Below are 22,012 nucleotides of genomic sequence, written 5' to 3' on the forward strand. Positions count from 1 at the left end.
GTACTCAAATCTGCCATTGGTCCAAGTAGAGGATCGCATACCAAATGCCTTCCATATGGCACATTCCTGGTCATTGGCCTTCAACGGACCCATTAACAGATCATATTCCAGGGCAGTGTGTGTGGTATTGGAGAGGCAGACATCCATGGCCCATTTTAAGGGCACAGGAAGCAGTGGAAAACAGGTTGCACACATGTGAAGTAGGCATAACGGAAGGTCAACCTGTAGTCCATGGCAAAACACATCCATTGCGAAGCAATAATAGGAGAACCAGCATGCTGCAAATCAACAGGAGCACCAGGGGAAACCCTCTGAAGGCGCTGGAAAAAATAGAATGGATAAAGGCCGGAAATACTCCAAAAATAGCCTGAAAGGAAGAAAAAAAGGCCAGATATCATGATTTTTAAAAAGTGAGCAAGACCCTCTGTTTCAGACGAATACAATATTTGGTGTATTAATTCTCCAAAATGGAGTGGGAGATTCGTGTTTAGCAGTGAGTATATTTCACTTGCGGTCCTTGCCAACTTCAATGCAGAGCTAGCTGATGTGAGTGCATTTTCTTGTTGAAACAATAGCGCTTTGAGTCTGCTTAGCTTGTTGAAATATGTTTTCAAAGTTGGAATTGAAGGCCAAAGCAAACAATCTACAATCCCATGCAGGGCTGGAAATAGGACATTGCTGCAACATGTAACTCATTGAAAACAGTTACTATATACGGGATGCCAGCCCTCAAGCCACAGCAATCGTGGTTATTCAAACTAAGATAACTACCGTTAGAAAGCATGGTTAATACAGGAATAATAGCTGGAACTGGGGTACTTTTTAAAAAACAAGCCAAATTTGGGGCCAACACGTTACAGCTCCATAAAGCTGAATTTGTTTACAGACTAGGGAATGTCCTACTGTGGAATCGTAAGTCTCCCCTCTAAGAAAAACTTCCTTATCTGCAAGCTGACATCTGTAGGTGAAAGGTAACAACAATAATTCATGGATATAATTATTGCCCAGGGGTTTATATTTTCCAACAGGATGATGTTTCATGCATGCTGTGAACTTAAAAAGCATGCTAGGCAGTGAAACAACCACATATATTAATCATACAGCTGAATCAGAGACGGCCACAGACAATGGTAACTTTTCTAATTGTTCAATGTGTATGTAGTGTCTTTCATGGACATTAATTTTTTATTATCAGTTAAATTAAATGGCAAAAACAGTGCAGAAGCATTCAAATAATCCCATGGCACTTTTCCATATTTGATATTTTTTAAGGTCCAAGCAAAGTGCATTACAGAATGTAACTGATTCTGACCATGGTACAAAACAGACACTTCATTTTGAACAATGTTAATGATGGATGATACAGTATTATCCAAAGTATATATATGTGACGACAGTGTATTGATGCTGTTATCGACTATTTAAAAATAAATTCTAAATTAGCCTGATCAATTGGCACAGAAGTGTTGAAACCAGAAACCTCCTCAGGGGTCTCACTTATACTTGGTCCTTTTAAACCAACAGAGAAGAAATTGGCACAGAAGCTGAAATATAAAAGTAACATATTTAATAACCTCAAATGAGGGAGGCTACGTCACACAGAAGCCTTAGCAAATGAATGAGGCAGTCTGAGGTGTACAGAAAACTGGGGCCTTATATATGCTTAGGGTTACTAAGTCAGCATAAGACCAAGGGGAAGTCCTGGCTCATGTAAGTATGCAAAAATGACTAATTAGGGCATGCAAGATCTGCTTACTCAACAAAATGGGAGGAGCTAACAATTGCTAATTCTGGTGAACACATCCTGACATTTACAGACTATAAACAGTTGCAAGGACTTCTGCAAGCACAACTGAGTATGTGCGAACGTGGAAGATGCTAAATATAGTTTGTTTCTAGGCAGCTTACAAGAGCAGTCAACACTGAGGGAGGACAGAGCACATGGCGAGCATGTGGCAGCACATGGCAAACAAGACGGCTGCCAGAAATACAAAATGGCTTTCAGCTCATGCTAACAAATCCCTCCAATATTTAACAGATGGTCCTTTTAGCATGAGCTAAAGACATTCCTATGATCCATTAGGAACATAGAAAATATTTGCACATTAATTTTCATAAATTTATCAATATCCTAATTCATTGCTAGGTGGGCATTTTCCATTCTAAACATTTCATTAAGCGGGTAAATGTAAGGTATAAGCAGGAATACAAAGAGAACGAAGCGTTGGGTCATAATTAACATACAGATAGCAGGAGAAAGTAATGACCACTATTACAAATAGAATTATCATTTTTCACAACCCTAAGCAAAAGCAAATCCTGAAATCATCTAGTAAACATTTTCAGGGCTCCTATGCATTTCAGTGACTATTCATTTTAATTTCAGAATAGCCAACAACACATATCTAATAAAAACATTTTCCAATTGACTTTTACATTTTCCTTTTATGAGGGCTAGAACATCAATCATATCTGGGACCAGGAGGACCACACAGGGCCATAAGAATTAGGACGAAGAGCTGCAAAGGCTGCTCCTCCTCAAAAATGGGACGACTAAAGGGGTACATTATTGACAAGAAAAAGAAGAAGTCCTTGGGGAAATCGAAGCCGCTGTACAACCAAGCCAGAGGGGAGTCTTCTCCCTGTGTCTGTTTGAGCCTCACAGGCAGGCTCTTTTTGTTTCCACGGTGGAGCTGCACAACTCGCAACTCAAGAATCACAGCCCAGTTTCAAGGGGAAGCAACCTTTACAACACAACTTTTACAACGCACTACCATTACAATGAAACTTTTACAACGCAACATCCATTACAACGCATGCAATTACAACGCAACCATTACAACACATGACACTACAATGCACACCACTACAACGCATGTCATTACAACGCAGTCATTACAAGGCATACCATTACAATGCATAACATTACCATCCAACACTTACCCTACTGTTGCACCCCCTGGAGTTAGAATGGACATTTTAACCCCTACACTATCCAACACTTACCCTACTGTTGCACCCCCTGGAGTTAGAATAGTAATTTTTACCCCTACACTATCCAACACTTACCCTACTGTTGCACCCCCTGGAGTTAGAATAGTAATTTTTACCCCAACACTATCCAATACTTACCAAACATGCAATGTAATGTTATGCGTTGTAATGGAATGCATTGTAAATGTAGTTTTTAAAATTTTGTTGTAATGGCATGCGTTGTAATGGATGTTGCGTTGTAAAAAATGCGTTGTAAGGGTATGCGTTGTAAAAGTGTGCGTTGTAACGTCATACATCCGTTTCAAGGAAAAAGTCTCTTCTTTCAGGATAGGAAAGTCACCCACCAGGCAAATGCTCTTAGCGATCCTGTCCAGTGTCTCAGGCAGTGCACCAGTTTTCTTCACTTCAATCTAACAGGCACCAGAGACACAGTACCTGTACCCTAACTCCTGTATTGCTCTGCTGGCGCACTGCTCATTCGTTGGGGCTACACATTGCATCCAGTATACCCAGGTATCTCTTGACCAACAAACTTGCATTCACTTTAGGACCAGGATTCAGAGGCCTGATGCTAGGATCTCTGAAGCAGCCCTTGTTTCAAAAGGGGTCACCTCAAGCAAAACCTCCTCGCCATTCTGGTCGGTCTGTGACTTTCAGCTAGGCATGATCCACAATTTCTCCTTTCTGATTTGTGACCCCGTCTTTCGCCCAAGATAATGGCAGAGGTACACACTTCATTTTAGGGCTTCCGCCTTCACTGAGGTCCTAGTTGCCAGCAATGCCTGTGCTGGTTACCTTCACTTGGCTTCAAGCTGGACTGGTGCTGACTCCCCAGGCTGAATCTGATGTCCTGGCCCCTCTGGCAATGGTTGTAAGGCAGCAAATATCTATTGATGGACAGAACAAAAGGTCTTTAGACAAGGCACAGAAACAGTCTATCAACAGAGAGGATAGTCTCAAAATATTTCCTAGTCTTGGGAAGCCCCATATATTAGCAAGGCACCCAAGAACCACTTTCATCTATCTATGAGAGAATAAAAAAAACCAACAGCCTGGACCTATTGGCAAGTATAAAAGGAACTCGTTGGCAAGAGTAATACATCACCCAATCCCAAGCAGCCAAGGAAGTCTGTATTAATTTACTAAATTGTGAGGAAAAGAGAAAAACAACACAGACATACCCTAAACCCTTACATTGGTGTATTCCTGTGTGCTAATCTGAAAACCCTCAAAAAAGGAAATGTTCTACACTTTTGCTCATAAACTTTACATTACTTGTACAGGACTGCAGACACTTCTAAAATGATTCTTCTTAATGAAAGCACCTACATTGTACGCTTTAGGACCATGCTCTCATGTTATAGGAGCAGCAGGAAAATCTAAAACTGCTAATTTAATAGGAGTTTCTTATCTGTAAAACAGCATTTCATTCAAAAAATTTTTTGCTAAGGATCACATGGGCATCTTCCCAGCGTTCTACTTTTCATGATCCAATCTATGCAACATCAGCTCTAAGGACTGTCAGTTTATTTACACGGACTAGCTAATAAAAAACTAGCAATGCCCTTGCAAAACTATGTAGGATGGAATAACATACAATAATGGTGTTATCACCTAAGAATTTTAGAACAAAAACTACCCACATCTAGCTCCCCTTAAAGGTCAAATGAGGGAACAACAATCTAGACTACTGATCCTGTCATAATTTCATCAAACAGGATGGGCAGTAACATAACATATATTCTTATTCATTTTTTTAATGCTAACAATGTTTAAAACAGTATTACTGAATATCCAATTAAGTGTATCATTGCTATTTCACAGACAATTTAGACAGGCTAAAAAAATTGAGAAAATTACAGAGCAACATACATATTACCTAGCCTTAATTTGTAGAGGAGCTAGCCTCCTTCCCCCATTTTGACAGTAGGAAACCTGAAACAGGTTTCAATTCTGTCAACACTATCAACCCTATTTGTAGCAACTAGGCATACACAAAGTTATAGGAGGTAAATAGTACTTTTGAGGCGGTAAAGAATATGAATACCCAAACCCCAATCCTTTTAGCAAATGTACAAGTGAAACATGAGGGCGAATGAATTCAAACTAATTCCATTTGGCTCAGCCCTAGTAAGCACCAAACTAAAAGCATTAGTGCTGTATATATGGTCACATATACAATTGTATTGTGGTATATACATATGAGTGCATAAAGACTTGCTTTTCCCAACAAAAAATAAGCACAACTCCTCCTTCTTTCCATGCACTGCCATCTTGTCTTTCAAAAAGTTTCAGATGTCAAAATGTCAAAGCAGACCTTGCTCTGGTAGCTCTGCCAGGCTTCTAAATATAGAACTGACTTTTAACTCTTCCCAGCTGTCCTATTCTGTGCGTGAATGCCATTCCCCTGTTTGTCAGTTTAATAACTTCTGCTGGTTTTTATACATATTTTCAATTATAAGCAGTGTGCAGTAGACTTGTCTAACAATATAGAATTCAGCTATTTGTATCATACCCAAATATATGCATTTACTGAAGCCTAAGACACTTTAAAAGCTGCTCTGAATGGAAAAAATGCTGTTTAAATAGTGAATTTTGCCCAATTTCGACTTTGATATTCGGGGCACTTAAAAATGAATATCCTATCATTTCTTTGCATAATAGTCATCCTCAGAATGTTCTCTACAAATCCCAGAGATTTTGGCATCGGAAATACCATTTATACCCTTTATAAAAATGAGTTTTTTATGCCTGCGCAGAGTGAAATTCCATATGTAAATTTCCTCATTATGCGGTACAACACAACTTAAATTTAATTTTAATGCTAGGAGGTCACAGTATAAGTATTAAGCTTTATAAATATTAAAAAACGAATTTAAAAGCACTTATTTTTTTAATAATTTTTCATAATTAATAATAATACATTTTTTTAATAAAACCAATCGTTTTTGATAATTCCACATGAAAAGCAAGCTGCATCCCTTGCCTATTATATTTAGACGCATTCATTCACAAGCCTAAGCACAGAAGCCTAACTTGAAACATGAAACATTTTACACCACTTTTTAAAAGGACAATTATTTAACATCAGAAACACGAATATGCTTATAAAAAGGCTTTAAAAAAGGAAATCATTACTGATTCGTTGCACCTGGGAGGCGTTCCTGCGACAGCTGAGATCCCACGGCTCTGCTCCTCGGACGCGAAGCGGAGACGCTGCCGCCGGAGCTCGCCGCAAATTTGGGGAGTTCGTTTCCCGGCTTAAAGCGCAGCGGTCAGAGGAGTGGCAGCAGAGGAGCACGGTAGCCAGTAGCAGAGAAGCCACAGGAGAAGGGGGGTCAAAAGTCGGCGTTCATAGGGTTTCTGCCGTTTCTGCCGCTTCCCGCTGTGCCCTGCCGATCCCTTCCTTTCTTCAGCAGCACCGGAACCAAAGCCGAGCCGGAGAGCCGTGAAGCGTGAAGCGGCCCAGCTCCCAACTCCCTCACACCGAGGTCTCAGCACTCCAGACTGAAGGATTGAGCACAGGCGCATTGGAGCTTCACCCCCGGGGTGTTTCGGCGGCTCGGCCTTGAGGTAGGAGGCGGGGGGAGGAGAGGACGACACAAGCGCAGCCGCTGTTAGAGGCGGTAGCTAAGTAAGAGCCCGGGGAGTAGATCAAGGGAGGCTGTCTTACTAGGTCTTTCAGCCTGCGGTCCCCCTGTGTGCTCCGCTTGTTGCCCCTCACCCTGCACTGACTAAAACGGATTAAGCCTGCACCTCACTTCATAGTCAAAACTGCCCAGCCAATAAACCATCAATACAAATGCCAAGGCAAGGGTGGGTGTAAATTGAATCTCGTGGGGGACTGCAGGCGCTTATCAACCGATTGGTTTTGACATCCGCCCGCCCTCACCACCACCTACCACTGCAGCCACAGCCACAAAACCCTAATCAGTAATCCAGCGATCCAGTTAGTAAACCAACTTGCAAAACCAACCATCAAAAACGATAAGAGATAAAAAGAAGGATAGTTCCGACCCATCGACAGCACACCGACGGAACGCTAAGCCCAGGTTCCCCCCCAAACGAAAGGAACAATCACATCGCTCACACTCGAAGTATCTTGATCATGAGATCCCGGAAGATACGAGGCGAGGAAAACCCAGCTGAAAAACCACAGGCAAAGACAAAAAAGGCCAAGGGGGGCCCTCCAGGCACTATCAACGAGGCAGAGGACGGGCCCGCCACAGGTGAGGGCAAGAGCCCCAAGAAGCAGGTCCCAATGGGACAAGGCATCAGTTCAGTAAACCTCGCAAAATCCCCTCCGGGCTTGATATTCCAACATGATAAATCCAGATTGCAGAGCCCCGATGCGGGAGCCAAGGGGCTCCACAAGGTCAGCAAAGCCTGTAGCCCCCTAACCAAGAATAAGGATTTATCGGAACACGATGCTACGCCATCACTGAACCATAAAGTTCAAGCTCAAGCGGCGCACTCCAAATCAAGAAAGCGGGCACTGATTACAGACTTTCTTAAAGTCTGTCAAAGACTCTCTACTGGGAATGGATCAGAACCTCGCCCATTTGATGCTAGCTCCAATTTTCAACAGTACTCAGCGCAAAGCACTCAAGGAGGGTACAAATAAAGGCGTTATATCGCCAGCACCACCATCACTTCACATAAGGTGTTATAGCGAACCTCGCAATGCCTCTAATACCAAAACAAGAAGGATCTCTGGGAGTGGGGGATCTGGCCCTCCCGGGGCGTGTGACCAAATTACCCGACAACTAGCCAATGGCTCAGACCAAACCAGGGGATACCCAATTCCCAAGTCCCAACAAATAGCTCACGTATCACCGGCTCGTGCCTTAGTCCATTGGACCCCGGACGCAAGCTATGACTCGGTCTTTTTAGAGCAAAGCCCACAACCCATCCAGAAAACGACCCCGACCACAATCGAGGAATGCCCCGCACAAACACAAACAGTAAACTGCATTCAAAACTCGCTATCACCAGTAAATACTCCCAGTAAATTGAGTTGGCAGCCCATATCGGCACTTGATAAAAAGCATCATCCCCCACCTGTCGGACTAGTAATGGAAGAAACCGATGCCATCAAACACAGTGAGTTATCAAACCCACAGGAAGAAAACGTAGCCGCAAGTGAGAGCATAGAAATGGATCGGAGTATGCACCAGTTCGCAGCACAATATGACCAAATGCCTGGCAAGGAGGAATGCAATGTTAAAAGGTCATCGCCAAGGAGTGCGCAACCGTGCGAGCATCGCAATCAACTAAATCCTCCTGAGCATCCTTTCTCCTCACCCAAGCTTACCCACACACATGGGGAATCACTAGTGAGCACCCAAACGGCCTCCATCTGGCCGCAACTATTAAAGACCATGGAAACCATAGGCGTCGCAATGTCCTACCATGCGGACAAATTGGACACGCAAGTCGACCTGCTTAACCTTCTGGCCCTTCACGTTCAGGGCATTGAATCAAACTTAAAAGATTTAAACAATATGATCACGAAGGTGCAACTCAACAAGGACTCCACCTTCTATACTTGCCACTGTTCAGATATAATAGACAAACTGGCCACAGTACCAAGCCTGATGACGCAGATATTGGGGGCTGTTACGGAACCCACAATGGACTCATCTAAGGCAACAACTACAACTATAAGACATTCAAAAAGTCAACAGCACGCCAAAGAGGGTCCAGGTAGGCCGCTTGAGGTTTGCAGTGGCGAAGCAAGCTTGGAAAACCATGACCAATCAGATTCCTCCACCTCTAATGATATCACGACGCCAGCAAGAGCACACGAACATACTCTAGCTGACCACGGAGGGGAAGCAGATTTAACTCAGGCGTCCCTACAAATCGCGGAACACAGTCCCAATCTTACTGTTCAGGTACATGCGCTTACTAAAAGGGAAAGGAAGCGCCAAAGGAAAGCTAGAAAAGTAAAAGCATACAGGCGAGGCGCATCATCAAAGCCCCCCAAAAATACCAACAACGACCTCAGCAACTGCAAAGATAAAGAGCAGTCAGAGGGCGTTCCACCTCAAATTAGAACAACTTCAGAGCAAGGGTCAACCTTAAAAGGCTTACCCCTTGATAAAGAAATAACCACCCCAAAAAGAGCCACAAATGGCACAAATTCAATTCAGAACGCAATAAAGGCATTTAGCATCTTCAACCCACCCAGAGAAAAGCCAAACCGCAAGTCACCAATTGACGAGCAAGTCATAACCACAAACATCAAGAGAAGAAAAAGTTCAAAGGATACCATCTTATCCATTCAAGTATCAGAAAATAAAAGACAAGTTGGTATAGATAAACCCGCAAAGAGCAAGGAACTAAATTCACGAGACCTGCTGGAGGGAGAAACACAAGTTCCACCACCCCTAAACCTCAACGAACAAGCAACCACAAGCAGTGCACAGCCAGCTAACCAGCACACCTTAGAGCCAAAGATGGACCTGGAAGGAAAGCCTACCCCAATCATCAAAGAAATCAGACGACCAATAATTCAAAAGCGGCATATTCCAAGCAATAAAATTGAGCTAATTCCGAACTACTGCTCAAGAGGGACCCATGATATCTTGAACAGAGGGGCAATCCTAAGACTCCTAGAGGAACTACCAGGCCTGAGTCATTTAAAATCGTGCGACTTGGAATTAGTAGAGTTTAAACCAAACCCTTTTCAACCAGGCTCCGATTCCACGATAACAACCTGGACTGATCACATCGTCACAGAACAAATCCTGACCCACTGGGAGGATTTTGCCTCGTGGGGTATTGATCTAACAAAAGTGGAGCCAGCTCGATATCCCAGCCCGTTGCGGAAACAAAATCCAAAACGAGGCCTCCTAAAAAACGCTAAAGGACCAGAGTTAAGAGGCAGCATAGAAGAAGAAGGCCACCAACTCAGGCAAATCACAATCACGATTGCTCGTCAGGTGAATGACCCGCCCAAAAGTCACCAATATGCCCCTCCGGCATCAATCCATAGGAACACAGACTGAACCAACAGTAGAGCAATGGTTGGGAAAGAGCAGGGCTGCACGTTATGTTCATGGAATGTCCATGGTCTAAAAGCGAAGCTGGAGGAAGAAGACTTTATAGAGTTTATCACGCAATTTAAAATACTAATGCTCCAGGAAACCTGGCAGACAACAAACACGCCTCTTGTGGGATACAAAGAATTATTTACACCAGCACAAAAGGAGGCCCGCTCCGGCAGGGCAAAAGGAGGCCTTTCCATTTTCATATCAACGGACCTTCTATGGCAACATAGTCACATCGACCTAGAGTCTACATGGATGCAATGCGTTAAAATTGAAATTTCCCCAAATATGGGCCTCTGATCGTGAACCTCTATATGCACCAGGGCGGAAAACATAAGGGGAAGAGGATAAAATAACTAGTTACTGCAATCAAGGCGTTAAAGTCTACCTATCCAAGCGAAAACATGCTTATAACAGGAGATTTTAATATGAATCTAATTCATCGTCAGGAGGGAAACCTCCCCACCCACATTGTCCCCCGGCAGGGCAACCTTTGCAGACTAAGTGCAATAGGAAGGAAATGTGCCATGGAGTTGGAAGCCCTCCAATTGTACACCTTAAACGGAAGGGGTAATCTGGACACACCAGCTGCCCTAACGAGGGTCTCCAAAAATTCAGGATCAACCATAGACTATACTCTGGCGGACCCCGACCTATTCCTTTACATCAGAGACTTCCATATCCAGGAACGTGGGGAAAGTGATCATTTCCCACAGACCTTCACCTAGACAATTGAAGTAAAAAAGTCTGAGCAAGCGCTGCCTCTATCCTTGAACACCCAAATCTTTAATTTACAACGGCTAAACTGGAATGAAGAAAACCTCGATAATCTAATGGCGTCATGCCATGCATTGCTCTCACTATCTGACATATCAAAGGACATAATAAAGACCTGGGAGTCCTTTGTAGCAGATTTGAACAAGAATTTCCAATCCAACCACAGAGGACAAAAAGCCATAAGAAACAGAGGAGGGAAATGGTACACCCCAAAGCTGCGACAACTAAAAAGGCAAATGAATGCATTTCTCAGGGCTGAACGAAAAAAGGATCCCCACTTTTCACAACAAACTCTGAAAACAATTGCAGCCCTAAAAAAAGAGCTAAAAAAAGAGACCAATCTGGCCAAGAGAATGCATAGGGAAAAACTAGCGTGTACTATACTCATGCCAGTAAGATGCAGAACTCAAAAGAATTTTGGGCAAAAATAAACTTCATGCTCAACGGTAAACATCGGCAGTTCAACTCCGACATGACTGACCAGATTTGGTGTAGCCACATCGATTTATTATACAATTTCACACTTGATACCTCACTTGACAATAAAGTTGTGCCTCTCCCGGAGCGTGCCCTGTCAAGTCTGCGAACGACAGACCCAAAGCCCGCTGACCCCAAAGCTACTTGCGAACCTTCAATAACAAAGATCACAGGTGACACTGACCTGATGACACTAACGCAGGTCCTTAACACCATAAAATAAATGAGAGCAGATGGAGCTCCTGGCCCAAATGGTCTCCCCAATGCCCTATTCAGGAAAGACCCCATGTTCTGGGCCAGTCAATTACTCCCTTTATTTTGTTACAGCGTAAAGACCGGGAATATTCCCGAATCGTGGAGGGGCAGCATTTTACACCCAATATATAAATCTGGGTCTCGCTCTGACCCCAACAACTACAGGCTAATAGCCTTAATAGATGTGGAGGCAAAGATCTATGCGTCAAATTTACTGGTAGAATTGGAGGCTTGGGTAAGCAGCATAGGGCTAATACCCCTGACTCAAACAGGCTTTCGGCCAGGAATGGGCACCCTCACCAACTTATCTGCAATAACCCAACTAGCAAAAAGGGCAATCGACAACTCTAATTTGCTGTACACTTGTTTTTTGGACTTAAAAGCGGCCTTTGATAAAGTGCCAAGATCTAAACTCTGGGCCAAAATGAAAGCCTGGGGCGCGCCGCCAAAGCTAATGGGAGCAATCATAGAGCTGTATTCAAAGACCTGGGTCCAAGTGAAAAAAGGAGACGGCCGATGTCTGACAAAGAAATTCTGCACACTAAACGGCTTAAAACAAGGCTGCGTATTGGCCCCCTGCCTTTTCAACATTTACACCGCGGACCTAGAAAGCGATCTACGCTCGATTCAGGGAGATCCACCAAAATTGGGTAACTTACCCATAATGAGTCTACAATACGCAGACGACATTGTGCTTTTGTCACAAACTCCTCTCGGCCTACAACGTATGATCTCTAAGCTTGCGTCATACCTCTCGAACGCACAACTGACAATAAACCTTAAAAAAACAAATGTTTTATGTTTCTCTGGCTCTCGCAAGAAAAGAAAAAAATGTGTCTGGAAGATAAACTCCAGCATACTAACTCAGGTAGACCAATATAAATACCTGGGCATCTCACTGGATTATCAATTAAAATATAAACAGCACTTGGAACAGGTGAAATCAAAAGTCAAACAGCTCCAATTCGCCTTTAAAACAGTCCAAAAACATCTACGCGGAAACTCCACTGCTCACGTTTTAAAGATCGTAGCCGCCAAATTCTTGCCATCTCTCACATATGGTTCTGAGATGATGGCAACCCGGGACTCCACAGCGCTAAACCTCGCCCAATCTCGCCTCTTTAAAAATCTTTTTTCAATCCCGTGCTATATTTCGCAATCTCAAATACGTTTGGAATACGGTCTCACAAATCAGCTCCCGGCAAGACAAGGAGCCCTCGTCAAATACTACTGGCGAATGAGGGATGCAGAAGATGACTCCCTGGCTCATCTGTGCTGGCTGGAAGTAGAAAAACAGGCAGGACTTCCCAAGTCTATATATAAGTCCCTCAGGCAAGCGCGTCAATCATTAGCACTGGAAGAATCCTGGCTTGCACCCATGACTTACACCGCTTTCAAATTGCGAACTAACAATGCAAACAAACAAGCGTCACTATTAATGGAAAAAGCTGCAGTGGCAGGTAAAAGCCACGCCTGGTTTGTTCTGCCATCATACATCCATATGAAGCCTCATCCATATTTGCAAGACTGCTTCAGGGACCATTACAAGAGGAAATTAAGCTTGTTAAGGTTGGGCTGCTTTGTAAGTAAAGATCTCACTCCCAAATGGCTACAGTCGTGGTCAACTTCCCACTGCCGCCTCTGTAACAACGGCGCAGAGTCATTACTGCATCTAATATGTATATGCTCTGCACTTCAGAAACTAAGGAAAGTGCTTCTGCTACCACTCTTAAGAGTTGCCCAGGTGAGAACCTGCAGGGCGGCTGTCATCATATGCCTCAGTGGGACTTGGATAAAACTATCTTGCAACACTATAACATTTCTGGAGCATGCTGCTCAAGAGCTGGGAAACAAGGCAGCAACCAAAGAGAACTCAGGATAACAGGCCTGGAGACAGCCGGCCATAGACTCACTTCTATTTTCCCAACGGACTCTCTTGTTTCCATCCTACAGCATTTCATGTCATAAAAGTGTACCCTGATTCAACCCACTTTGCTTCCCCTAGTTTTACTCTCCCCCTTATACCACTTTTTGAAAAGTCTGTGTAATTTTATGTTACAAAAGTGTCCCCTGATTCAACTCATAACACCTTTTTAAATTTTAATTTTCGTCTTAGACTACCTTCCCGAAAAACTTGTGTAATTTTATATTCTCTTTGCTTTTTTTATTCTTTTTGTTTTATCTTGACCTGAAGCTGATTTTGTGTTGTTTTAAAGATGTAAAGATGACCAAATGGTGGTAAGCTCCACCCTTTTATGATTTTTACTATAAATCAAATAAAGGTATTACTCACTTACTTTTGCATAACAGACTGGTGACAGCAAGAAAACACAAACACACACATTGAGCTCATTCCAGACATATACAGAAGGGGTCATACACTCAGAATCACATAATAAGGTTAGCAATCCTTACACAAAGAGCGCAATCGCTATTTACTTACAGAAGTATCACTAATGTGAAAACCACAAACCACATAGACTTTTAGACACATGATTAACCCACCGATCAACACCTAGGACAGAAACAAAGGACAGCCCACAGACTGTTCTTAAACCAAACCATTTGTAAATACTAGTTGTAAGTCACATTTACAAGAAGCGCTTCTCAATAGTATTCCAAAAGACTGCAAAAAAAAACAGCCCAACAAACTGTTTTATTTTCAAGAAGCCAAAAAACACTCAATTCACTAGCTTTGTCTGGCAGAACACCAAAAAATCGCTCTGCATATCTCCATTTATAAATGTGCACAGAAAAAGGATCCTTGTTTTTATTATGTCCATATTTGACCTCCATGGGGATACAGAATCACCAAGGAAGAAATATGTTTTTATACCTAAACCTATTTAGCTATTCCCTCAAGGGAGCCGGCTAATTCACTTCACATATCACTATGGTACCTCCAAAAAGCAACACATTCTTCGATGTGTGCTTGAAACAGGCATGCCAAAAAGATTGCAGAATATGCAAATATTATAACCTAAGTAGCGCTTAAGGTACTCTTCGTACGTTACGCCGTTCAAACGAATTCAAATAGAGAAAAATCTCCTCATTACCTGCCTACATAAATTTCAATTTACATATTACATACATACTAATCAAAAGTTGGCCAACGCCAATCTAAGCCACAGTAAGTTACTAAACTACCTTACCAATCCAAGGCATCAAAACCAACAGCAAGTGCCGAAGAATGATTCTTACCAAACAAATGGTTGTCCAAATTCTAACTGCCAAGTTCTAAATGACCTAACGGTCTTTTTAGAATACTCACGCCAAAAAGGTTCTCAGTCAGGAGTGACATCATGTGGAGGATCAAAATCAGGAAGATCAGAAACATACTGGGCTGCAGAGACAGAGAATCCCCATAATCTCCGTGACCAGAGTACCTCCTTAGTAGAATCCTGTCCTATCCTCCTAAGTAGATTTCTGTCTCCTGACAAGATCACTCCCTAGATAGCCACTTCTCTGATGAAGTCCACGTTGGAGCGCCATTTGTAGAAAATAGAAACCTTCTCAGGGGTCTCACTGATACTTGGTCCTTTTAAACCAACAAAGAAGAAATTGGCACAGAAGCTGAAATATAAAAGTAACATCTTTATTAACCTCAAATGAGGCAGACTACGTTACACAGAAGCCTTAGCAAATGAATGAGGCAGTCTGAGGAGTACAGAAAACTGGGACCTTATTTATTCTTAGGGTTACATAGTCAGCATAAGACCAAGGGGCAGTCCTGGCTCATGTAAGCATGTAAAAATGACTCATATGGGCATGCAAGATCTGCTTGCTCAACAAAGTGGGAGGAGCTAACAGTTGCTAATTCTGATGAACACATCCTGACATTTACAGACTAGAAACAGTTGCAAGGACATCTGCAAGCTCAACTGAGCATGTGCGAAGGTGGAATAGGCTAAATATAGTTCGTTTCTAGGCAGATTACAAGAGCAGTCAACACTGAGGAACAGAGCACATGGCGAGCACGTGGCAGCACATGGCAAACAAGATGGCTGCCAGAAATACAAAATGGCTTTCAGCTCATGCTAAGAAATATCTCCAATATTTAACAGAAGCACCACAGCTTCAATTTGCGAAAGTTTCCAAAATTCATTATGCGCTGAATAAATAAAACGTTTTGTGCGATGGGACTTTGGACCTAAAAGAAAACCATACAAATCGATGTCACTTGACAGAGGAGAAAGGTGTTGTTTCACAGACAACAGTGTGGAATGTTCCAACCATTGCGGACACAATTTACCCACTGAATATGTGGTAACTGCATAGGAATGTGGAAACGTGGCCCAGGTCTACTTTCTGTAAACCCTTTTGTTGTATTCAGAAAACGCAATTGGCTTGCATTAGAACCCATTGGCCACAGTAACCATTCCAAGGGGTCATTATTGGAAGAGTTAAATGTGCCATTCTGAAACATGACAGCTAAACCTTCAAGGTTGTAGTTAGTGTGTGTTTGCCATCTATCATATGAAACCAATAATGGAATGGAGAGAATATTTATATTTGTGGCCGTGGCTAAACCAGAACAAGTAGTCTGTTGTACCGTATCATTCAACAATAACATTTAGGATGGTATCAGACAAGCACAATGCAAAACCTCAGTGCCCTGCACTTGCCAATCTCTAGTACCACAAATGTATTTTAAATCAATTGTGTCCTCCTATATTCATAAGATTTCACGGACAAATCATTCCTGAGGACATGGAATTAACTAATTTAGTGAATGCCAACCTAAATTTAGTTTGGGGCAGCATTTTCAATTGATAAAAATAAGACTGTGGGTCTGACAGATCATAACCAGAAAAGTACATACATTTACTTTGTTGTGTTTTCGAACTTCCCTGTAAGAGAGCTGGGCAATGCACCCAAAGGGTTTAGTTAAAAAATGATCTCTGTATTTTGATCTTGTGTAAAAAATGATGGTCATAATGAAATAAATCTGCCGAAGTGAAATACAAATCTTCAGTGGCAAAAGCAGCATAATATTTCAAATCAGAGAACAATGAGTGAACAGCATTCACATCCCAGTCATCAGAATGTATGTTTGTCAAAACCACATCTCCTAAGGAAACACGGAAAACGAATGGAATTTTCTGTTGGGCCATGGATGCCGTATGATACCTTATTCAGAACAGTAGCATCAACAACAGGGAGCGCTGATATATTGGCAAGGGCTTGGTATCTTCTCATTATATGGGTTGACGTATGAGGGGCCAGAACTCCATCAACAAAAGTCACAGGGAGACATCTATTACCGCTCCGGCATTGCATTGCAATGCCTTAACATCACAGGTATTACAATGCAAGTCGTTACAACGATTTGCGCTGGATGGCGCTCTAACCTAAGCAATAGTATGATTTACTATTCCAACACCTTCCCTACTGTGCTTAGACTGGTGTTGGAATAGTAAATCATACTATTCCAAAGTCCAGCGCCCTCCAGCGCAAGTCTTTGTAACGACTTGCGTTGTAAAAACTGCGATGTAACGTACCGCGATCATTTTGATCGTGTTGTAACATCACATATTCAAGTCACATCCAAGAGTTCAGGTAAATAATGGCCATTAATCAAGAGGAAAAACATAGTCACTAACCCAATCCAAATAAAAAGGAATATTATAATAAGCACCATCCAGATATATGTACAGGGCAGAACCAAGTAAGTCTTTTCGAACAAGGAGATGAAAAGACTGGTACTTGTAGGGGGCTCTGCCACAGAAGATGATGAGGAAAATGTGTCAGAGGAAAAGCTAGTACGGTCCACATAATAACCACTGGACCCCAGATGAAACAACAGGGGAAGTGTTGCATTGGATGTTTCAGGTATGGTACTCTCAGGACCTCAACTGGAGGAGATGAATACTCATTAGCCGTAGGTGTGGATGTAGAAGAAAAAACAGGTAATACATCATTTGAAGTTTCCATCTCCTCCGTTTGCTGGGGAGTAGCCGAAAAAACAGAAGCCATCAGATTCAATGAAAGATCTTGGCATGGAATGCTTGGAGGCATACTATTCAGGATCCTCCATATAGTGTAGCTTGACATGTTTGATCGAAATGTAAGGATTCGCCTTACAACCAGGTAGTGAAGGCAGGATCACAGTACGAGTGTCTTTCAAACCAAGGACTTTGACTGGTGCAAGGTATGATGAACCAATTTTCTTTTTTGTTCTCGCAACTGTGGAAGATGGCAATTTGGATCTTGCTTGTAAATCACAAGACTTTTGTAGCTCCTGTAACATAGCACAATAGTGATTAACTTCAAAGGTAACGTCAGCCACCACAACGTCTAGACCATCAAGGTCTAGCACATATATTTTAATGTCAAAGAACATTTCATAGCGGTCCGCCCACCCAGAGATCTTCTAGGGAGATTATTTAGTGCACTTTGGACTCCATATAGATGAATCAGCCAACCCCTGCCAGAACCTAAGACTCTCGTTGTCAAAGATTGCTTTAAGTCATGGTGTAGTGTAGTTCCTATATTCCCGATAGGCTCTGGCATTGGAATAATATATTCAGCAGTGTAGACGTAGGACTGAGGTTATCTAGGTCTTTACTGACTATATTAGACTTAAGGTTTGCCAGCTAGCTCAGAGGTCACTAGAAACTTTCTCGAATAAACGAGGAGGAGTTTAACCTCCCTGGATAGACAAGAAGGGATTAGCTTCTGACAACCATAAAACATGACAACTTTGCTATCCCTGAATAAGAGTATATCTCTAGAGTCGTGTGAAAACAAAAGACAGCTATTTCACTCAGCCAAATGTGCGTACTTAGTTTCACCAGAATGCAGAGAAAAGAGAGACGGGCGTTTTCAATAAAAGGTGTTATTTATTGAGCAGTCTTCTTCCTCATACAAGAGAAATGAATTGCCACGATTGTAATACTCATGGCAAAATAAAGTGTGTACAGTAAAAAGAGGATTATAAAATAATACTGTAAAAGCATTGATATGGTTTCTTAGCCATATGATACTTTAAAATAGATAAAATAGATACATACATATATACATTGACTAATCGTACTCAACTGGTGCTTCTAACTACGCCTACCCCGGTGTACCTGACCTAAGCCTAATACGTGGGAAGGAGTAAGTAAGTAGCAGTTTAAGTTAAGTTTGTTTTTCCAAGAATCTGACTCAAGAATTCTCTTTAAGGGTTTAGTCAGCTCCGTACCTGGGTAATAGAAAGCAGGAGGTCTGGTATCTCTCTCTCAGGACTCGATATCCCAGCAACCCGCGAGGGTAGGCTGGAAACGCCGGAGCTGGATTTCTCGGCAGGAGAAAAGACAGCGTCTTTCTCAGCGCGTCAGGGAGGAGGGGCAGCGTCCGTGGGCTCTCGCATCAGCTGGGCTCTTCGGAAGTAGATAGCTGCTCTGCTCCAGGATTACCACCGTGTGTTTGCTTAAGGCAGCGTTGGTATATTTATACCTGAAAGGTGCCTGGGTTTGACGTAAGGTTGGACATAAGACGTCAATAAAGATGTCACTAAGAACTGGCCGTTCTTACAGTGCTTTACTGGAGTTCTAGGACGAAATCAAAAGAATAGCAAGGGGGATTTCCCAGGTTGCTGGAGGCTTGGTTTTGTTTAGAGAACTCGGTGTGCTTACTAGGGGGCCGGAGAAGTAGCCTTGCTTAATATGACAGCATGTGCTACGACTGAATTATGGATATGATTATTTTGCCGTTGTATGGACATTATTGATTATAGCCGGACAAGGGCATAAAATAGGAATATCTATTCAGGTTTCCTAGATAACACACTACACCCACTCCACGAATTAATGTCCATCATTACTAAACTTAAGCAATAGTAAACATAAAAGGTGCACGTGTATACCAACTCACCCCAAAATACATTTTTGCATTTGAAATGGTGTATGCGAAATACATGAAAATGATTATAGGTACTGTACGCGTTTCAAGCAGTGTAATCATTCATTAAAAGGATGCATATATATATTGGCATGAATAATTTGTGAAATTTACACATGAAATGGCTCTTAATGCAGAAAAAAAAGTGCGAGACCATTCCATCACATATAAATGCAGTTGCTGTAAATGTGCTAGACGTGATATATTGTTTTAGAGGTCCTAAAATAGAAGCTCTTTTCTCTAAGAATAATTCTACTTCAAGCAGAGTACTTGTGCCAAATAAAAGGTAAATATTTTGGAATCGGGAAAAAATTATTTCGCTTTCAGGGGAGAGAGAAAAAAATATAGTTCCAAATATGTTCAGTAGCTTTTGTTTATCAAAGCCGAAGGCTGAATTCAGAGTTCATGGAATGCTGTGTACTAGTTTGCTTAAAAGTTATTCTTTTTGTTCGGGGTAAAACATCATTTCAGACAGACTTTCAAAAAAGCAGTTCACCGCTTCAGGTGAAAGTTCGACCAAGTAGGAAAATGCCGCAACTGTGCAGTCATGAGCATGATTGCTATCATCGATGACAGGATCAGCAGTGCTCACAGAAGGTCGTACCTGGGTGATGTTGCTCTCATCTCGCACTTCACTACCCTTTAATCGCAGTGGTGAAGTCTCAACAAATGCCGTCATCAGGATGGGTAACCGCTGGGGACAGCACGATGCATGAGCCGTTACAGGACTTAGCAAAGTATCTGTATCCAATGGTACTTCTGATTGTAGTGTAAGACAGACGTCCAACACGCATTCTTCTCCGCATAGCATACATCGTAGCACAGGTAAGATACAGTTCTGCCAGATGGGTCTGAATGAAAGAAACCAGGTCATATTCAGATCTCTTAGCCGGGCTAATCCAAGGACTTTAGTTATGCGGTCCCGATAGCGTATAGCTAGGATCGTTTCTTCCATTGTTGCTGGAGTCTTGTCTGCGTTTTGGCTTGCCATAACGAAGCAGGAGAATCAAAAATAAAATGCCTGCTAGGAGTCCCAACAGGAGTGGTAGGTCACCAAAAACAGAATGGACAAAATTAGGAAAAATGCCCAGAACTGTTGTGAAGGGTGTTAACAGTCCCGAAAAAATTGTCTTAAATACATGTGGGATACCTCCAGTATCGGACTTATTTAGGATTTGGCTTAACATTTCTGCGAAATGTAGGGGGCAATTTGCTGATAAAAGGCTATGTATCTCTGCCGTTGTCCTTGCGACTTGCAGATCATATGTTTCTTTTGATGACGTCAAGGGCACAGTTGTCTGCAAAAGGACAGACTTTATTCTGCTTAAAGTATCAATGCGAATAGAAGAGATATTCAAAAATGGCCAAATGTTTTCCTCCCTGTCTGGAGTGCTGTTTGGAAACAATACTTGCATACAGCAAGTGACCATGGAACTAACGCTAACTAGATAAGCTTTTCCTGGCACCATGCCACAACATCTGTGGTCCACTATTAGAATGTAGCTCCCGTTAGAAAGCCGTCTAAAGAATGGCTCTATTCGAGTTGCAGGTGTGCCATGCTGGTGACATGAAAGGTTATTCGAAGTCCCCTCACAGGCCCCATTCAGATTAATACCTTGGCACAGAAGTATACCACTTAGTGACCATTTACAATTATTACCACTAAGAAATACATTCTGTTCCTTTTCACTATAATATGTGTGTGTGTAAGGTAATTTCCATGATGACTTAATGTACCCTTTACCCAACCTTTCATACTGGCCTGCTGGTATATATTCTTGACAGAATTTAAATTTGAAAGTTGTTATCGGAATAGTTATTATTCCGTGTATTATCCATTCAACGACGGGTCGTTCTGACATTGTCAATGGTATTGGATTGGCTGTGACATTCACGGATGATAGTTCTCTTTTCTCGATGTGAGATGACTTGTGTGGCTTTAGGACCAAGTTGATGTTCTGACTTGCTGTGTCTATTGTACTGTATTTTCCCTCAATTAATTTTCCCAAACAAAGTACCTTGATTAGCCAAAGCAGGAGGAAAAGTACACCTAACACAATCCAACATTCAATCCATGGAGAAATCAGATAGGTTTCTTTGAGTTAATGAAAGAGTTCTGTAACTTTGTTCTTAAAAGATTTGGTTGTTGGCTGTTCTTCAGGTTCGCTCGGATTCTAAGAAAAGTCATCGAAGTTGATGAAATAGCCAGATGCAGTTCTATCAATTGTTGGAATTGCTTCCAGGTTTTGATTTGCTTTTGGAATTTTCTTTGTTTCATTAGCATAGTTTGTGGCTACATCGTTGTAGACAGGTGTTTCTTGACGAACTGTTTCAATTTGGGTTTCAAGAGGCACAAGTTCCATGGCATTATTGCATAGTCCTTTTTAAATCCCTGCAGGTTTATCAAATGTGATTAGTCTCTCAGTTTGAACCTCTTGTATTGTAGCAAACGTTGGTGTTCTGCTATTTCTTGGGAGTCCACTGGGCCTACTACTTATTATTGGCCACATGATTGTGGTTTTACCAGGTCGATGGATACAACTCGGTTCTCCTTTTTACCAGCAAGGGGC

The sequence above is a fragment of the Lissotriton helveticus genome, chromosome 9 (assembly GCF_964261635.1).
Source record: "Lissotriton helveticus chromosome 9, aLisHel1.1, whole genome shotgun sequence".
Taxonomy (NCBI): Eukaryota; Metazoa; Chordata; class Amphibia; order Caudata; family Salamandridae; genus Lissotriton; species Lissotriton helveticus.